This window comes from Petaurus breviceps, unplaced genomic scaffold (genome assembly GCF_028583685.1).
Source record: "Petaurus breviceps papuanus isolate PSGF00001 unplaced genomic scaffold, PetGlider_PUasm1.0 91041, whole genome shotgun sequence".
Taxonomy (NCBI): domain Eukaryota; kingdom Metazoa; phylum Chordata; class Mammalia; order Diprotodontia; family Petauridae; genus Petaurus; species Petaurus breviceps.
In genome coordinates this window covers 21,068,701-21,088,546 of record NW_027187400.1, presented here as the reverse complement: position 1 = coordinate 21,088,546, position 19,846 = coordinate 21,068,701, and the positions used below count along the sequence as shown (strand labels likewise).

General features: G+C 42.7%; 1 non-coding gene across 1 annotated transcript; it reads right to left on the bottom strand.

Annotated features, from left to right (window-relative positions):
* Window positions 1-3,761: 3,761 nt before the first annotated feature.
* LOC138154650 (small nucleolar RNA SNORD58) lies at window positions 3,762-3,828 on the bottom strand. The gene has a single exon (XR_011166656.1). It is a non-coding gene; the product is annotated as a small nucleolar RNA SNORD58 (small nucleolar RNA).
* Between the last annotated feature and the right edge of the window lie 16,018 nt (window positions 3,829-19,846).

The following is a 19,846-nucleotide window of genomic DNA, read 5'->3' as shown; positions in this document are numbered from 1 at the left end:
CAGAAACTTAAAATGAGCAAAGAAACCCAATCCTGAGGCATCATGCTGGCGGCTAAGCGCCTGGATGTCTGCTAGGGCAGAAGGACTTGGGGGGAGGCACCAGATGGAATAACCAGGCTCTCTATCCACCCTAAAAAAAGGGTGAACACTCTGGGAGGGGCATCAGTGATGCTAGCCATTCTCCAGCCTCAGTGGTGAGCCTTGCTGGGTAGCCTTTTTGTGCAGCACTAGTGGGAAGGTTGCCCCAAATTACAGTGAGGTTTGGGACTCTCTCCAAAAGGAAAATATTTATCTGATTGCTATAAACATGCCCCATTAGGCATTCTCCTGCCAGCCCTCAGTCTTTATAATCTGCAATTCTGAAGGGGAAGGAGTATGCCAGATAGTGGGTATAGTGGATAGTGGTTAGATTGTCAGTGACTGGCAATCAGAAGTCAATAAAAGTTTATTGTATGCCAGCTGTGCTTCTGGTACCCTGCTAAGTGCTGGGGTATGAAAAAAGCAAAAGATTATCCCTGTCCCCAAGGAGCTCACAGTCTAAGGGGGAAATAACTGAAAACAAATATGTACAAACAAATGATATTCAAGAAAAAGAGGAAGTAATTAAGAGAAGGAAGGCACTTGAATTCAGAAGAGTTCTGAAAGATCTGGAGATGATGGGATTTTGCTGGGACTTAAAGGTAACCAGGGAAGCAAATAGGCCAAGATGAGGAGGGAGAGCATTCCAGGCACGGGGTGGGAGGGGGGAGAGTGGAAGGACAGACAGAGCAAATCCTGGAGTGGAGAGATGGAGGGTCTTGTTCATGGAACAGCCAGGAGGCCAGTGTCATATTGGGAGTAAGGTGTGAGAAGACTGGAAAGGTAGGAGACAGCTAGATTATAAAGGACTTTGAATGCCAAATAAAGGATTTTGCATTTGATCCTGGAGGCTATAGGAAACCATTGAAGTATTTTGAATGTTTGAGTAGCAAGGTGATGTAGCTGCAACTACACTGGCATACCCAGGGTAGCTGCTAGCACAGGTTCTTAGATCTGCTTTACTAGGAAAGATAGATGTTCAAGGGGCCAACAATCTTTTTTTTTGAGGGAATAGGGCAGGGCAATTGGGGTTAAGTGACTTGCCCAAGGTCACAGGACTAGTGTTAAATATCTGAGGCTGAATTTGAACTCAGGTCCTCCTGACTCTAGGGCTGGTGCTCTATTCACTGTACCACCTAGCCGCCCCTCAACAATCTTTTTTAATTACATTTACTAGTTCAGGGGAAAAGTCAGCACCCCGAACTTCAGAGAAAATACAAGCAGAGAAATAAAGACTAACAGACAAGACTCTGTCTGAATCAACTATATACTTTACATACATCCTAGATCAAGAGAGCCTTTACATCTGAGCAGTCCGGAAGCTCTGAACATGCAGCCACTCAGATTCCCTACCAGGGAATCACAAGATCCTTCTCATAAGCCAGCCCCCAAAGCAAAATACCAACTCAGAGTATATATACACTTCTCAGAGACAGAAGGTATCACAACCCCCCTGACTCAGTGCCTAATTAGAAATTAGCAAAAGGTGGGAAAGCCTTCCCACAAGCAAGCCTCCCCTAAGCAAGCTTCCCTTATTGGGCTCCAGGGGAGGCCTATTAATGGGGCAGGAAGATCTTAAATCCCATTAACATTATAGGTGACAAGGTCATTTATCAATAAACATTTATGAAGTGTTGGGCACTGTATATACAAATACAAAAGAGAGAGATGACCTTCCCTCAAAGAGCTTACAATCTAATTGGGGAAACACAACATACAAAAAGAAGTTGAAAAGGTGAGGAGGAAGGGGAAAGTACCCAATGCCGAGGTATTAGTTGAGCCCCTACTGTTTGCCAAACCCCTTAGTGATAGAGATACAAAGACAAAAATGAAATAGTCCCGGCTTTTCCCCTCTATTCAAAACAAAGCAAAACAGCTGGTATTCACAAATACATTATTCATTGAAAAAATTGAAGCCATTTGCCAAGAGTTTTCCTGACTCCAAGTCGGACGCTGTTCAGTTTGCCTCATTGCCTTTTCCCTTCAATTTATGGATGAAGAAACAGGCTCAAGAGAGGAAGTTCCCTGTTTCAAGTTCTCCAGCCTCACTCTCTCTTCCAGAGTCATGGAAGTCCAATGGCAAGACAAAAGTCAAGATGGCTGGTGATGGTGCAGGAAGCAGTGAGTGACGTTGGTATCTCCAATGTCTGACCAAGCTCTCCATAGCACCTGCTTCAGTCGCCCCCGAGGTTTTTGGAACAAATTGTTCACACCCACATATTCCACTGGGGAGGTCTTCCCATGCTTAGGGTAGACACGCCCTAACTTACTGACAGCCTGTCTGCTGATTTTATCAGGATGTGGCCAATGAATGCACTACAGCTGCTTGGAATCATGGGTGAGAGTTGGGTGATGATGGCCACCAAAGGGGGATGAGCAGCCCTGAAAAGGGTCTCAACAAGCCCTCCCACCAGAGGTACTAGCCCCACATACCTAATAGTGATAAGACCTGGCCTCGATACAATGCTTTACGGTTTGGAGAGCATTTTGGATGTTTTATCTCACTGGACCCTCACACTCTGGTGCTGGAGATATTACTATCCTCATTTCACACATGAAGTAATTGGGGGCCTGAGAAGGGAAGTGATTGGCTCCTGGTCACATGACTAGTGAGTGTCAAAGGCAAGTTTTAACACAGATCACTTCTGGAGTCAGAGGACCCAGGATTAGATCCTATCTCTGATACTACCTGAGACATGACTCCATTTTCTCAACTGAAAAATTAGGAGATTGACCTCTGAGGGTCCCTTCTAGCTTCAACTCTATGACCCTGTCATCCTATGGCTAAAAAGCAGAGGACTGGGAGATTTACCCCACTTGAGGGTGATCAAGTCCTGTGGTTGGGGTACAAAATGATCCAAGGACGTGAGAGTTTTAGAGTTGATTTCAACTTGCAGAATGAAGCATTTCTGAGGATCATTAAGTCTAAGAAAGCAACCAGGTGAGAAATGACAAGGTGAATTCCTGGGGAGGAGTTCAGAGCAGGTCCCAGATGTCCACACCCCTACCACATTCTCTCCAACCAGAGGGAGGGAGGGGCCCCAGCAGCAGGAAGTCCTAGAGAGCAGAGAGTGGGAAATCACAAGATGAATCCCAGGGGTGCCCTTCCTAAATGTTAGTGGATCTGAGAGGAACTCTCTAATCAGAAGGTGGGAAGGGCTCCAGGGGCAGGGAATCCTGAGAAAGGGTGAGTTTCAGAGGTGATTTCATCTTAAGGAACGATGAGTTTCTGGAGATCCTGAAGTCCAGGAAAGTGTGGGTGTGGGTGTGGGGGAAGAGAGAGAAATGTGTTCTCATGCTGCCACCCCACAATGTTCTCTATCTATTCGGTTTCTCTAATTAATTTGATCTTGCCTTGGTTTGCCTTTAAGCTGGGGATGTGGCACATATAGGTGTCTATTTTTTTGGTGAGCTATATTCCATACTCCACTTCCAACCCCCCATTTCTTTTTTGTTGTTTTCATTTCACTTTTATTTGCACCTGATGTCATATTTACTCCCGTGCCATAAATTTTTGTTTCTTCTGGGATATCTGGGTGGGTAGGGGGGGGAATTTTAAAAAGGGCAACTCTCAAACACTTGTTTTTCATTATAAAAACTGATTTCTCATTCCACTGTGCTTCAGTGACCCTTCACCAATAATGACATTTCAATGTATTGGAAAGTTCCAGAATGAAATTGGGGTTGCTCAGAATACAAGTTTTTTTTCCTGGTTATTCCAAAGGCGTCCTAAGATTGTCATCATGGCAACCAGAAATCTAACCGTGATATAAAAATCCAAATTTTTTTCACCTTTTTCTTTTGAGCAACCTCCTCTTCTGGTTTAGGAATAATTTGTTCCTTTTCAGTATCATCTCAGTATGGCAAGGAGAACTCATGTATGGGTTGAATCTACCATGAGCCCTGTAAGTGTGCTGCTGCATTTTAGGTTCAGTTACTCTCTTCATTTTTAAGCATATGCAGCAAGAATGCAGCACTTTTGGGGTCACCAACCCTGTGTCCAACTCTGTTGCTTAGCTTGGGCACACCTGCCAATTCTACCATTATATCGATGGAAGGGAACTTGTTTCTTCAGTGTGACTTGGTAGCTTTTCAGATATGCAGCCCCTTGATAGCTTGTGCTGTTTCATGGGTGTTCTTGAAGTGGACCTGGAGATTTGAACCCCTTAACTTGCATGATTTTGGGGGTTCTCTGGATCAAGAGAGCACCTCACCACTGTAAATGATTACCTAGGATGGCTCAAGGGAAGAGCCCAACCCCCCATTTCACCTATTGCCTTGGGGACCTGGGCTTCTAGTCTGACCCTCAGCCTATTCTTTCCCTGCTATCTTTACATCATGGTATAGCATCAATGCAATATTTACAGTGCCCACAATCACAATAAAGACCGTGACTATAAATATTGCATGACGTTCAATCATAAAATATAGCAAATTCTCCATATAAAGGACAGAATTGAAACATTTATTTAGACACCAGAAAACCAAATCCCAATACCAGTAAGCCGATTCCATCATAGTACCAAAGACATTAAGAAGCCATAATAACACCGAGAGCCACAGCATCCTTCAGCCTTCCCACAAACCAATATTAGATCAATATCTACTCACAAATCACTCTATCTCCTTTCCTGAACACCTCTCTCCCCCACCATCTTTCTGGCTATGGCTCCCAGCTTCCTGTGGGCTCCACTTCCTTTTAGCAAACTTCTCCTACTCAGGCTCTATGTGATTACATTCAGCCTATTAGTGGACAGAGTTTACTTTCAAAGCAGGGGAGGTCTTCAAACTACCCCCTAGGTCTATTAAAGGGCAAGATAGATCTTAAAATTCCCATTCCCATTACACATGGCTTCCCCCTATCTCCACTCAGAACAGTAATTATATCAACATTACTACTCCTGGTGTATAGGATGGGCGTTCAGGGAGGGCAAGCACCTCTGGTGTGAGGGCTTGCCAAGCTCCTTTCGGGGCTGCTCATCCACCTTTGGGAGCAGCTAGGTGGCCCTGGAGTCAGGAAGACCTGAGTTCAAACCCAGCCTCAGACACTTAATAGCTATGTGACCTTGGGAAAGTCACTTCACCCTGTTTGTCTTAGTTTCCTTATCTGTAAAATGAACTGGAGAAGGAAATGGCAAACCACTCCAGTATCCTTGCCAAGAAAATCCCAAATGGGGTCATGAGAGTGGGATTTGCCTGAAAAATAGCTCAACAACAAACAACACCATTCACATTTGGTGTCCACCTGTCAACTCTCACTTGTGGCTCTAAGAAGATGTAGAATGCCCAGTAACCACACTTGATAAAAGCATCTTGGCAGACAACAGGCTAAACCAGCTTGAGGATAACCAAAAGGCCTCATACCCATTGGTGAGTTAGGAGGGTGTCCATCCCAAGCATGTGAAGACTTCCCCTCTTGAATGCACCAATGAGAAGGATTTGTCCCAGTGGACATGAAAGCAGTGAAGCAAGCACTATAATGCACTTAGATTTCTTCAGACATTGAAGACACCATCTACTGCAAGTCTTCTTACACTTTTTCTACTCAAGAAATTTTTATGTGACCCCAGGTACATAGGTATATAAAATAGGTATGCAAAGCAAACATTTACTGATAATAAATCATAAATAAATTTATTTTAAAATAATTCTTTGTTGTACATATAATTTTACAATGTATTAAAGATGAGAGCAAATTTGCATACTGAGATGGATGTGCTTATTTATTTTTACACAAAGAATTAAATCTTAGCAGAATATGCAATACTTCAGGATGCAAAGCATCTTCAGCATTTTTCAGAGTTCATCAATATTTTGATTTTATAATCGTCAATGCTGAGAACACCAAGTCGCATGTATATGTAATACAAAATGGCGGAAGTGTGTTTAGGGTCATTTCAGAAATTGTTGGAAATTCTGTCCTAATCCCAAGTCAAAATTCATTTAATAATTTTTTAGGAAACTCGGGTTTTAAACCTGGGTTGCTTTGGTAACTCAGCAAATTCTTTTTGAACTTTTAATGGCAGATACCTGACATTTTTATCTCAATTCAGTATGGCTTATGAAGTCAACTTAGTTTTTTAGAATTTTGAAAGGAAGTGTTCTGAAATTGTCTCCAGGCACCTCAGATAATCAATAATAACTCTTACAATTAAATCTTTGGGAAGGTTATTTTCAATTATAAAATCATCTGCAGCTGTAAACATTTCTAAAGAACCATTTCCACCCTATTCTTCCATATGTTAACTTTTTTAGTAAAACTTCCAATTTTATCTTTTAATATAAATATGTTACAATTTTTTCCTTGAAGCAACATGTTTAAATCATTGGTTTTTGTTAAATCTGACAAATAACACAGTTTTGAAAGCCATAAGGCATTGTGAAAAAAATTAACAAAATTGGATTTCCGCTCAGTCAAAAATATAACTTCACCTTTCAATCTCAATAATCTGTTCAGACTTTACCCTCTTGAGAGCCACCTTACCTCTGCATATAGTAATAAATTTTCATAATCAGAGTCTGTCTTTCCAAAGGTTTGAAAACAAACAACTGTTAAAGGCATGAATTTTAATGAAGTTAATGATTTTGATAGTGTTGTGAAGCATAACATCTAACTGATGATATATTTTTTTGGGCTATGAGTGTCTTCTGATGCAAAATGCGGTGAGTAAAAGTGATACGTGCATTGCCACCAGCTTTAACTTTTGCTACAAATCCCACATTCTCACCCATCATTGCTCTAGCACTATCTGTACAGAATCCAATGCAATTCTTCCACTGTAAAATTTCATTTTTGAAAAATTCATCAACTTTAAGATATATATCTTCCTCTCTTGTGTGCCCTTCCAAAGTGCGACAAAACAATAATTCCTCAAATCTTACATGAAGTGACAACTGTGCCATCTTAGAAATATCAGTTTCATCTAATTGAATTACAAACTTTGGGCTACCCTTAAGCCTGGTAATAAGCTGCTGGAATTTGTCATTACTTATTTCAAAAATTCTTTTACAGGGTGGCTAGGTGGTGCAGTGAGTAAAGCGCCAGCCCTGGAGTCAGGAGGACCCAAGTTCGGATCCGACCTCAGACACTTAGCACCCCCACACACACACATACACACACACACAAAAAAAACTAGCTGTGTAACCTTGGGCAAGTTACTTAACCCCAATTGCCCTCCAAAAGGCAAAAATAAAACAAAACAAAATTCTTTTAGAAACATTTTCATTCAATAAAGAAATTTTACATATCTCATCTCTATACTTTTTCCTATGAACTATTTCTGACATTTTAATAGCAGCAGGTAACACAAGATCTTCTATTGCATAAGTCTTTTTAGCTTTTGCAATTAAATAAGTTTTATAAAATGCAAGTAAATTTTTGGTTGACAGTAACAAATTCCTCACAACATTTTTCTTTATTTTATTCTTTATTGTTTTATTTCTTTACATTATTTTCTTTATTTCTTTATTTATATTTTTATATTTATTTGTATTTTTTCTTTATTTTCCATAAAAGTCATTCAAAATATTCCTTTGGTTTATTGCAGCAAACTGCATGCTTGGTATTAAGATATCATTTTACTTTGGCTGGTTTCATGCTCTCCACAGACAAAACTTCACTGCAAATTAAGCAAAGAGATTTTTTCATATCATCATAATTATTAGAAGTAAATTCAAGGGGCAGCCAGGTGGCTCAGTGAGTAAGAGCACAGGCCCCAGTGTTGGGATGACCTGGGGAATCGAATCCTGGTTCAGATACTCAGCACCACACCCAGAAATAACTGGCCGTGTAACCTTGAGCAAGTTACTTAACCCCAATTGCTTAAAAAAAAAAAAAAGAAGTAAATTCATATTGTAAAAATAATTCAAAATATTTTCTTTTCCTTGTCAATTTAGGTGTACTACAACCTGATAGTGAAAACTGCTGCATTGTCATCAATATCTTTACCTCTTCTGTCTAAATTTAGCCACTTATCCATAACCAAAAAAGTATTTTTGTCCTAAAATGTAAATAAATATTGCTAATAATTTCTCAAATAAATACTAATTTTAGTTTATGCAATTATATTTGTTTGTGCTTAATTTAAAAAATTGATATTCATACTTCTATACACATACAGCAGTGAGAGAAAAGAAATAGTATTAGAGAACGTTTTTACTTGGTGCAATTAAATATTTAATGTTTCTGGAAAAGAAAGAGAGAACAGCAATTTAAAAAAACATTTCAACACAATACAACTCAAAGATATACTAGTTTGATATTTATATGCTGAGGAATAAGAGTAAGAAAATATTAAAAGTCTTTATTTTCTATAATTAAACTATTATGTTTCTGTAAGAGCAGAAAACTTTGTGTGTACAGTAAAAACACTGTAATTCATAACATAGAGTAATCTCAAATCTGAGCCAAGATGTTTCTGGCAATATTTGTTGGTGTTGCATAGTATGACAACATGTGCAGTGCATGTCACACAAAAACATTGTGTGTTCAGAGCCAAGGCTGTACTGAAGTCAAGTGATATAACACACACAGGTGCTGCCAGAAACACCTCAGATTCATCATGTGTTCGATTGTGAATTAATTTTTGGTCACTAAACATTCAGAATCCTTTTACTGTTGCCAAATTTTTTTGAAACCCCCACATTCAGTTACATGACCCCATATGGGATCACAACTCACAGTTTAAGAAGTGCTGATTTACTGTCTCCTGGGCCATCAATGGTCGTCCTGAATTTTGTCCTGCCACTGGACGTCAATGGCTATGGAAGAGAATGAGGCTAATGACTTTGTGTAACTGTGCCTCACTTAAATCCAACTCCTTCACAAGTCATGACATCACCCCATGATGTCATTGGTCCTCTTCAAGAACAAAGGATGAATAACACCACTCCCGGAAAGGGCAGATCAGTCAAATCTTCTGTAACTCTGCTGATCACCTCCAATTTATCTCATCTTGTTTACATATAGCTCTTTGCTTGTTTTTCTCTCCCATTAGACTGTGAGTTCCTTGAGAGCAGGGACTATCTATTGCCTTTCTGTGTGTCTCCAGTGCACAGTACCTGGAATATAGTAGGAATTCAATAAATAGTTATTGACTGACAACACTCACCATCCCTGACCAAAACACTCTGCCCTGGCCCCCACCCCATTAGATATGTTGTCTTTCTCCATTAAGTCTCTCAACTTTGAGAACCTGGGAAGTCTGCTTCTAGGAGAAAAGGGATGATGTATAAGGGAAGTGCCTCAGAAAGTCAGACTGTGAAGAAGGCGTAGACCTTCTATAACTGCTTCTAGCTGACTAACCACATGTTGAAGGGTCGCTCTTTGACTGGCTTGTGAGGCATTTAAAAAGGGCTGTCAGTTTCAGTTCCTGTCTCAACACCTTTGGAGGGAGCTTGATGAGTTAGGGAAGGTAGTGCCTCTAATCTTAAGAGTTCTAAAGGTCCAGAGAGCTTCTTCACACTCTGTCACAATCTTCAGTCAGGGCAGTATTGATGCCTCAAGGGGCAAGAATTCACTTTTGAGAACCAGTCAAGTGGTAACTGAAGGGAGGATTCATCTGACATTCATGCCACCTATGTACATGAACTTGGTGGGACTAATGCTATGTAGGAACTGAGTTCAAGTTTTGCAAAATAAATCCTTTTATTGTGAAATTTGGATTCCGTCAAAAGGCCACACGTGAGGATCTGGAGGGGCACATGTGGCCTTGAGGTCACAGGTTCCCCACCTGTGAACTAGGTTTTGGGCCTACTCCTCCAGACACTGAGGCAGTATAGAGGAGAAAGTATTCCTGAGGTGTTAGGGGTAAATATTTGTACTTTGTTCTTGCTATACCTTTGAAATATATGTATATCTTTGTGAAAACTAATTGATTTTAGGAGGTTAAAAGGAATTGTAGTGTTAGTCATAAGCTGCTTCCATGGGGAAGCTGAATGGGGTTTAACCCCATGGTTGTATAGAGATAACTCAACCCCCTGGAAGTCAACCCCTGGAACTGTGAGGGACAAATGAAGCAGTCTGGCTCTGGGAGAGAGGAAACCAAGGCATACACACCAAAAAACCATAGATCTGAAACTGGAAGGGCTGTCTGGTCCAATCCCTTCTTTTTTACAGAGGAGAAGCCCAGAGGGGAATGGACTTGTCCAAGCTCTCTTGGGTAGCAAATATGAGAGCCCACAATATAAATTCTGGTTCTCTGAGTGTAAATTGTAAAAATTGGAAACTGTAAAATTCTTTTTCCCTGTTATTGCAAGGGGTTGATACCCAGATATGCATTTTCTTATTTAGTGGGTTATCTATGGTATAATCATCTTGGGGGTTAGGGAAATGTTTTAACATTTTAAAGTAATCCACATCTAATGTCTCCAATTTATGGATAATGAAAGTAAGGCTTAGTGAGATTAAGCAACAGGCCCAAGTCACACAACTAATCAGTGGTGGTTGGACTAGAACCCAGGTCTCCCAACCACCAAGAAAATGTCCTTCCAGCTTCACTGGGTGTCAAAAGAAGGGAAAACTCCAACTCACTGCTCCATGCTCCCCCAGGCTCCAGACCCAAAGAGCCCTTTTCAGAGCATCCCGCCTCATGTATGATGCGAAGACAGACCCAGCTCTTTCCATTGCCAAATTTCCTGTATTGAAATGCAGCTGGCAGAGGTGGGGTATTGGGTCACCAACAGAAAAGCTGTTTTCCTCCAACTTTATTAACTTTTGAGCCATTTCCTGTTTTCCTGTTGGGGCCAAAACCACCCTCCTGGTTGATTGGAAAACCTGAAAACTTGAATCAGATTCCTGACTGTGGAGTCACCCTGATCCATGGCCCAGCAAAGGAAGTGCTCCAGTGGCCACCAGGGCAGGATTATCTGGAAATAAACAGGAGAGGAAGCTACCTAATGCATGTCCTAATCCTAGTCTGAGCCCTGGGATCTTCGAGACTCCTGAGGAGGGGAAGCTTTGGGGAGGTAATCCCTCTCTCCACATCTCTGACTTTCTGAAGCCTTCTTGTCCTTCAAGGCTCAACTCTATTTCTTGAGTCTTCCTTAATCCCTGAAAACTCTCTCTCTCTCTGGATCTGTCATTCTCTCTCCTTGCCTTTCTATCTCTGACTTTTTATCTCTGTCTCCCTCCATCTCTCTTCCTCTCTATTTCTCTGTATCTGTCTTTTTGTGCATGTGTCTCTGTCTCCTTCCCTCCCTCTGTCTCTCTCCTTCCTTACCCCTCTATCTTTGTCTTGCTGTTTCTGTCTCTTTCTCTGTCTCTGTCTCTATCTCTGTCTTTCCATGTCTCTGTCTCTCCTCTATCTCTCTCCTTCCTTACCTATCTCTGTCTTTCTCTCTGTATCTCTCTCTGTTTCTGTCTCTCTGTCTGTCTGTCTCTCTTTCTGTGTCTCCCTATCTGCCCTTCTGTCTCTATCTTTCTAGTGAGAGGCAGATGCTTTAATTGTCCCCATTGTATAGACCAGGGCTGATATGCCCAGGCTTCCCAAGTAGTCTTAGCACCCTCAGCTTGGATCTTTAGCCTTTCACTCCACCCCCTGCCTAATGCTTTTCTAGCCCATTCTATACTCACCTCAGTAAAGTGTAAACTCCTTGAAGGCAAAGTCTTTCATTTTTGCCTTTCTCTGGCCTCTGTAGGTGCTTAATAAATGGGTTCTGAATTAGATTGGGGCTGGCTGTCAGGCTGGAAGTATAAGCCCAACCTACCATCAATCCCAGGGAGTCTGTTACTGGAGTCATCCTGTCCTGATTGCTGCCAGACTCAAATTTCAGACTTTCATGCCGATTTTTCAAAACACCAACACACTAGCATATATGCCCCAAATATGGACTCTAGCACAGGCAGCATGTTCAGAGACCACACACCTCTCCCTCCAGTCTTAGAACTAGGAGGGTGCACAGCGTTCCTCTGACACACACTGACCATGTGATCCTGGGCAGGTCACTTAACTTTTCAATGCTCCAGGAACATTCTCAGATTATAAATTACAGAGAAGAGGTCAACCTGCACTGGTAGAGGAAATTTCCCCTCCTGGGAGTTCCCTACCAATGAGATCCTAGGTCCAGTCCCTATCCTGTATGCCAATGACATGCCAGCACATATATGTACACACACACACACACATACACACAGAGCTCCCACAAAGGTTTTTCAAGGTCTGTCTTTCCCTTGAGGTAAGCTAAGGACCAAGAGTGTATTCAGCGCCATGACACCCTCACTGGAAGACGGATGGCTAGATTGCTCAGCCTCCTCATTTCAGGTATGAACGTCCAGACACCTTCTCTCTGTCTCAGTCTCTCTTTCCCTCTCTCCCTCTCTCTGTCCCTACTTGACTTTTCAAAGCTCCTTCCACACTGGGCGGCATTCATTCAGATTGTTTTCTGAGGCAGAAGGCCGGGTCTTCCTAATGAAGGGGCTTTCTGAAAACACCCATGAAAAGGCCCTTCTGTGTGCAATGGGGCCTCCATGGCCTGAACTGGGAAAAAGAGCCACCTCCCCCAACCTTGGTTTATCCATCTGATGCTCAACCTGGATAAAAAAAAAAAACGATTGCACAACTCCTCACCCCCTTTGAGTCCCAGGGGCCCTAGTAGGTGTTGCCGTTTGCATGAGTTAACCCAAACAATAGTCCGTTTGGTGGAGGGAAAGCTAGAGTTATCTGCTGTCACGTCGACAAAGTGATTTCAATAGACACAGGGCCTTGGAAATAGGAGCCCCCACCTGGCCCCCATCCCTCATGTGGGCACAGAGATGACCCTGATGAGGGAAGCCTATTCCAACAGACCCCAAGCTCTCACACTGCCTACCAAGCTGAAAGGCTTCAAATACAGGCTTGGTGACAGATTGTGGCTATCATTGGAAGACACAAATAATTTTTTTAAAAGTCCACAGGATGTGGTCTTGGACAAATCCCTTCCCCTATGCGCCTCAGTTTTCCCATCTGTAGGATAAATGGGTTGGATTAAATTACCTAGGTCCCTTTCCAGTTCAGGATTGAGGATCCTATTATTATTTATTGATTACTTTCCTTTCAATCTAATAAGTATTTATTAAATGCTTACTATGTGCCAATTATGATGCTAGGCCCAAGGGGCAACGGCAAAAATGAAACAGTCCCTGACTTCAATGAGGTTCCATTGAACTGTTTTGTGATTCACATTTGATCATCACAACAACTCTGTGAGGGAGGTAGTAATGGCATTATCATGCCCATTTTAAAGATGAGGAAACTGAGGGTCAGACAGGTAAAGTCACTATCCTTGTTTAGTCCCTTCACCTGCCTGCCTCTAACCTCTCCCCTCTACAACTCAGCCTCCACTCAGCTGTCAACAATCTTCCTAAAGCACAGGTCTGACCATACCTTCTTAACAGTCTTCAGTGGCTTTCTATTACTCCTGGGACAAAACACAAATTCAGCCTGGATCTTGAGGCCTTTCCCCATCTGGTTTCAATATACCTTTACAGCCTTATTTCATGTTATTCCCTTTGTTGTACTCTATGCCACAGACAAATTAGATTACTAGAAATCACTGGATTTGGAGTCAAAAGGTCTGAGTTTGAGTCCTGCCTCTGCCACTTACTAACCCTTGACAGCTAGGTGGGGGAATGGATAGAATGCTGGGCCTGGAGTCAGAAGACCTGAGTTAAAATCCAGCCTCAGACACTCAGTAGCTGTGTGACCTTGGGCAAGTCACTTCACCCTGTTTGCCTCAGTTTCTTCATCTGTAAATGATCTGGAGAAGAAAATGGCAAAAATGACTCCAGTATCTTTGCCAAGAAAACCCCAAATGATTCATGAAGAGTCAGTCATGACTGAAACAACTAAACAATATCCCTTTGACCTAGGGTAAATCATTTTACCTCATGTAACTCGACTACCTCATCTAGAAAACAAAGGGCAACCAGGAAGAGTCCTGCTGGGCAAACCATTCAGCAGAGGACCATTATGAAGACTTCAACATAAAAGAAAAAGGAAAATGGGGCACTGGAGTAGAGTGGCCAGGGGCTTTGGCCACATGTCTTCCATAAATGTATGCGTTACTCTTATTGTTACTATTTGTTACTCTTTTCATGGATGTTATGTGTAATTGTAGGAAAATGTGCCCTAGGTTTTTGGTGGGAATGATTTGTAGCTACTGCTGTGACTATGATATTTTAGCAAATTTTTTTTGCCATGAGCTAAATGTGTTTACTGGCATAACTATTAATGGGAAGCACACTCATGGGGGCTTATGAATTATAGTTTAGAATTATAGCCCCAGAGACTACACTTTGAATCCAAGGGAGTAGAAGCCACCCTCTAGACTCAACCTGTAAGTGTGGATGCACATTGTGGGAGTACCATAGAGGGTCACTACCAGCACCCCTGGAAACAATCCATAGGTGAATATCAATTCTGTCTATAGTATGGCCATTTCTGCTGCTTGTGCATGGTAATGAGCATCTAATCAATGAAATAGCTACAGAGGTTCCAAGAAGCATGCCATAGCGAGGCGGAGAAAAGAATACAAAAAAAGTAAAAAATACAAAAAAAAAGAATACAAGGGGAAAAAAGGCAAGAGCCAAGACACCTGAGTCCTAGACCTAGCTCTGCGCTAACCTTGGATTAGACCATACCCTGGGTCTCAGTTTCCTTATCTGTAAAAGAAGGGAGTTGTACCAGATGGTCATAAGTTTTTTATTTAGAAGGTCCCTCAAAGATAGCCTATTACAATCCATTTAAAGATGAGGAAACTGAGGTCCTAAGAAGTGAAACCAAGTCAACAAACGTTCATTAAATACCTGCTATGTGCCAAGCACTGTGCTCAGTGTTAAGGATGCAAAGAGAGGCAAAGACAGTCCCTGCTATCGAGGACCTCATGGTCTATAGGGGGAGACCACATACAAACAACTATGCTCAAACGACCTACGTGGGGGATAAGCTGCAAATAACAGAGAGAAGGGACTAGCATTAATGGGGCTCAGGAAAGGTTTCTTGTTGAAGGAGGGCCTTTAGATGGTACTTGAAGCACGCTAAGGAAGCCAGGAGGTGGAGCATTCCAGGCATGGGGGCCAGCCAGGGAAAACATCCAGAGTTGGGTGATGGAGGGTCTAGGAGACAGGGATTCAAATGCAGGTAGTTGGGTCCAATTCTAGTACTCTTTCGACTGAGCTACTGCATTTTCCATCCAGAGGCACCATATGATTCAAGGTACCCTTGACCATGTGGCATCTTAGCTCTAGGACTAAATCCTAGAGAAAGCAAGAAGAAGACAGAAGGAATTCAGGATGCACACTGAGTCTGGAGTCAGATGTGAGAGGCTCTGTTCTAAGGGAGCTTACATTCCCAACGAGCTGGGGAGGGTCGACCTAAGTCGTAGATTTTTATGTCTGTCATCTGAGGACTGACAAGTTTAGAGAGGTCCATCACCAGGTTGAGTGGCAGCTGGTCTATTTTTTGGCCTAAAGCTATTCCTCCCCCTTTTTGAAATAATGCTCTCATTTCCCAAGGCCTGCTCCTTGTCCAAATGATTGTAACAGGGCCTGGGGTCAGGGAGACCTGAATTCAAATCTAGACTCAAACACTTCCTAACTGTGTGACCTGGAGCAAGTCAAGTAACCTTTGTCACCTCAGTCTCCTCATCTGTAAAATGGGTATTACACTACCTCCCAAGGTTGTAGTGAAGATCCCATGAGATAACAATGGAAAGTGATTGCCCGCATGCCTGGTACATAGGAGATGTTATATAAATGCTAGCTATTATTGTTACATACCGGCAGCCTCCCACCTTAAAGTGAAAAGAGGGAGATAACAATTCATTGTTATTTCGCCAAAATCATTTTGTTTACATTGTTAAATGAAATTGCTAAACATCTATTGTCATTAGTGGCACTGTGGATAAAGAGTTGGACCCTGAGTTAGGAAGACCTGAGTGCAAAACCTGCCTCCATCGCTTATTAGCTGTGTGACTCTGGGGAAATCACTTAACCTCTGTTTGCCTCAATTTCCTCATCTGTCAAATGGGAATATTAATAACACCTCCCTCCAAGGGTTGCTGTGAGAATAAAATGAAGTTAATACATGAAAAGGGCAAACCTTAAAGCATTATATAAATGAAAAACATTTTATGCTTTTTTTTTTGGAGGGGGGAGGGCAGGGCAGTTAGGGTTGAGTGACTTGCCCAAGGTCACACAGCTAGTAAGTGTGTCAAATGTCTGAGGCCACATTTGAACTCAGGTCCTCCTAACTCCAGGGCTGATGCCACCTAGCTGCCCTTATGAAAAAGCATTTTAAAACATTACATAAATTCTAGCTATTATTGTTATTATTATAAATAGCCTGCACTGACAGAGAGAGAACCATACTGACAAAATCACGGCATGGTGAAGTGAGTACCTACTTATCCGGGTTATTGCAAAATTCAAATGAGACGATAATGGACATGAAACCCATGGTCCAAGGCTCCCCTTATCCAATACTCTGGTGTCACATGAACCAGATTAAATCCTGGGCAACGATTCAAAAGGTCAGTTTCTCTGGCTCCTCGTCCCTGCTCAGAGTTTACCCCCAAGGAATTTCCAAAACTGCTTGTGTCTAGGTTTCTCCAAATGTTGACAACAAGAGCCTCTATCTCTCATCCAAGCACGAGAGATAACAAATGGCCGTGAGTATAGGACAGCCTTTATTTTTACAAACCCACAGAGAATGCTGAAGATGGAAAAGATCCACGGAAGCCCAATGAATAGATATGGAAAACTCACGAGGCACTCAAAATAGCTTCCTTCAGCTGAATTTGGTGAATATTTGGTGATGTTCTGGTGAAAATCTTCTCTCCCATGCATTCCTTCTCAGACCAGTGGGCTCATTCTGTGCCTTAGACTCCCTATGGAAGGAAAACCGACTTCGGGACTGCTGAATATGCAATCCTTTTCCCATCAGACCCAGGTTGTTCAAACAACCCTCTGTAACTGCCTGTCCTGCTCTCTTTCCCAACCCCCACCCCTCCAGTTATGACTTGAACTGTCATTGCTTTCCCTTTGGGTGCAGGAAGGAAGGAAATGAGCATCTGTTAAATATGTCCTATGTACCAGGCACTGGGCTAAGTGCTTTATAAATATTATCTCCTTTGATTGCCACAAAAATCCTGGGAAGCAGGTAGTTATGATTATCTCAGTTGAAGAAACTGAGGCAAAAAGAGATTAAGTGACTTGCCCAGGGTCATACAGCTAGTAAAAGTGTCTGAGACCAGATTTGAACTCAGATCTTCTTGACTGAAAGCCTATTTCTCCAACAGGCACATCGCTTCCATCCCTGAACACTTTATAAGATAACTCCCGGCTGGCCCTGCTTAAGAGATCTTGTAGCTCTGGCTAGAAGGATTGATTCTGGGAGTCCATTCCTTAGGAAATCAAAGATCTCCCCTTCCCACCAGAAATTGGGGCTCAGAAAGACTATTCAGAGAGTCCCCTCTCAGGCAGGTGGGGAAATACACAAGTGGTTTTGGCCTTGTGCTTTTATAGAAACCACCTTTGCTGGGGTTTCTATCTTTTGGGCTTGGAAAGTCTCCTAACAGGTCTCCAGCCTCTGACCTGTGCTCATAGCAACAATAACCATGATAATAATAGCTAGCATTTATATAAAGCCTTCTCTGTGATTTCACTTGGTCTGTAATATCCTGTGAGGTTGTTATATGCCCATTTGACAGATGAGGGAACTGAAGTACAGAAAGATGATATGGGTCACCCAGGGTCACACGACTAGCCAGTGTCTGACTCCAGCTCCAACACTATACACTAGGACACCCAGCTGTCTTTGCAATGGGCTGGCACATATTTCCATCACGTGCTTTTCTCTCAATATTCTTATTAATGTTCTGGGTTCCAGGGAGGAGAATGTACACACAGATAAGTTAGCTCAGCTGCCCTCCAGTCTGACTTCTGCATGGGGAAATGGAAGGGAGAGGGGGAGGGACTGAACCTGTGATTACCTTAGTCTAGGGAACTCCCAGGTGGGGAATCTCCTTCTACCAATGCAGGTTGGCACCTTGCCTAGAGTCAGAGAGTTATCTGGACACTGAAAGGATAAATGCCTTGTTGGGGCCACACAAGAGGTGTGAGAGGCAGGACTCGAGCCTAGTCTATGCCACGTAGAGGGAAAGAAAAGGAAGGGGGAGGAAAGCGATAGGGTCTGTCTTCTCTCACCACAGAAGTGCTTCTGGTGCTCACAGTTTTCCTCAGGATCCCAGCCAACCAATCATTTAGAAGCAGCCCTGATCCCTAAAGCCCAATTGGGTGACACCTCTGTCTTTTCCACACGATCCATTATCTTGTAAATGGGCAAGCCTTCACACTCTGTAGGGGTGAGGGGTGTCCATCTGATGTCCCAAAGGCCTGACACCCAATGGATGAGCCCCCAGCTCACTCCCCTTCCAAGCACATAGCTCTTTGTAAACTTTCAAGTTATCTGTCAATGTCAGTTATGATCTAATCCAATCCCCTCAATTTTGCAAAGAAGGAAACTGAGGCAGCAGGCTGTGATGGATTATGGATTCAAAGGATGCAGGTTCAGCTCCTGCTTCTGATGTTTACCACTTGTGTGACCTTGTACCAGTTGTATAACCTCTCTGAGCCTCCATTTCCTCACCTGTAAGATGAAGGGGTTGTATTATATGGGCTTTGACATCTCTCTAGATTAGGGATCCTGTGAGGCTGAGAAAGAGAAAATGACTTGCCCACAGTAATAAAGGCAGTAAGGATACACAATTTCCCCTTTATTCCTTTTTTCTCCTTCTTCTTGGCCATGTGCTATCACATACCCCATCCCTGCCCCATTCCCTTTTCCCAATTTTGACGCTCTCATTGGCTGTCTTCTCTCTGCCCAATAACTGCTAGCAAATCTGCTCTCAGGAAAGGCTCTGCTATGAGCCATTTACACATTAGTATGAATTTTGATTCACATGCAAATCAACCCCACATCCCCATCTCATTGTCAGTTAAGGATGGCTTTTAATTGGAATGATAGAATCTCCAAGTGGAAAGGCCACTGCAGCTTAGGGTTTGTTCTGCCCATCAGTAGGCCAAAGGATGCTGACCACTCTTTGAAAGCTCTGACCATCACAGAACCCAGGAGTTTTCCTGAACTCTTTAGAGCCCACTCTTAGAATCATTTTATGACAGAACTCAGCTATTTCTGCGACCAGATAAATACTCACTTAGCAGGTTAAGGGTCTGGCAGCTTGCCCACGAGCCCACCCAAAGCTTAGAGCAAACAAATCGAAATGTTCAAAAACCCTAAAACGTATATGAAATTTACCAGTAAAAGCAAATGCCAAGTTTTAAAATTGCATTCATAGGATCAGGGTCCTTAGGGCTCATATCTAGTGGGTCCCTCCCACTTTACAAATGAGGAAACTGAGGCCTAGAGAGGGTCAGAAACTTGCCAAAAGTCACACACGAACAAGCGTCAGAGACAGGTGAACCTGCCCCCTTCGTCCACACCCATCACCCCATCTCCGTCCCGGTAGCACTCTTTCTTCCAAGAGCCAGACCCTCACTCTTCTGGAAAAGCCAAAACTTCAGTCAGCTTCCATTCCTCATCTGTAAAAACATAGGATTTTTTTTTGGGGGGGGGGGGGGAGGGGACACCAGACCTCTGATGCCATTGCTATAGTCAAAGACCCTCTGCCAAACCTTAGCCTTCAAAGGCAGGGAGGGGGACTTAATAAAAAGCCCTTCCCCTAGCCCAAGCCACCTTCACTGAGACTCCTAGCCAAAATCCAATGCAATCCT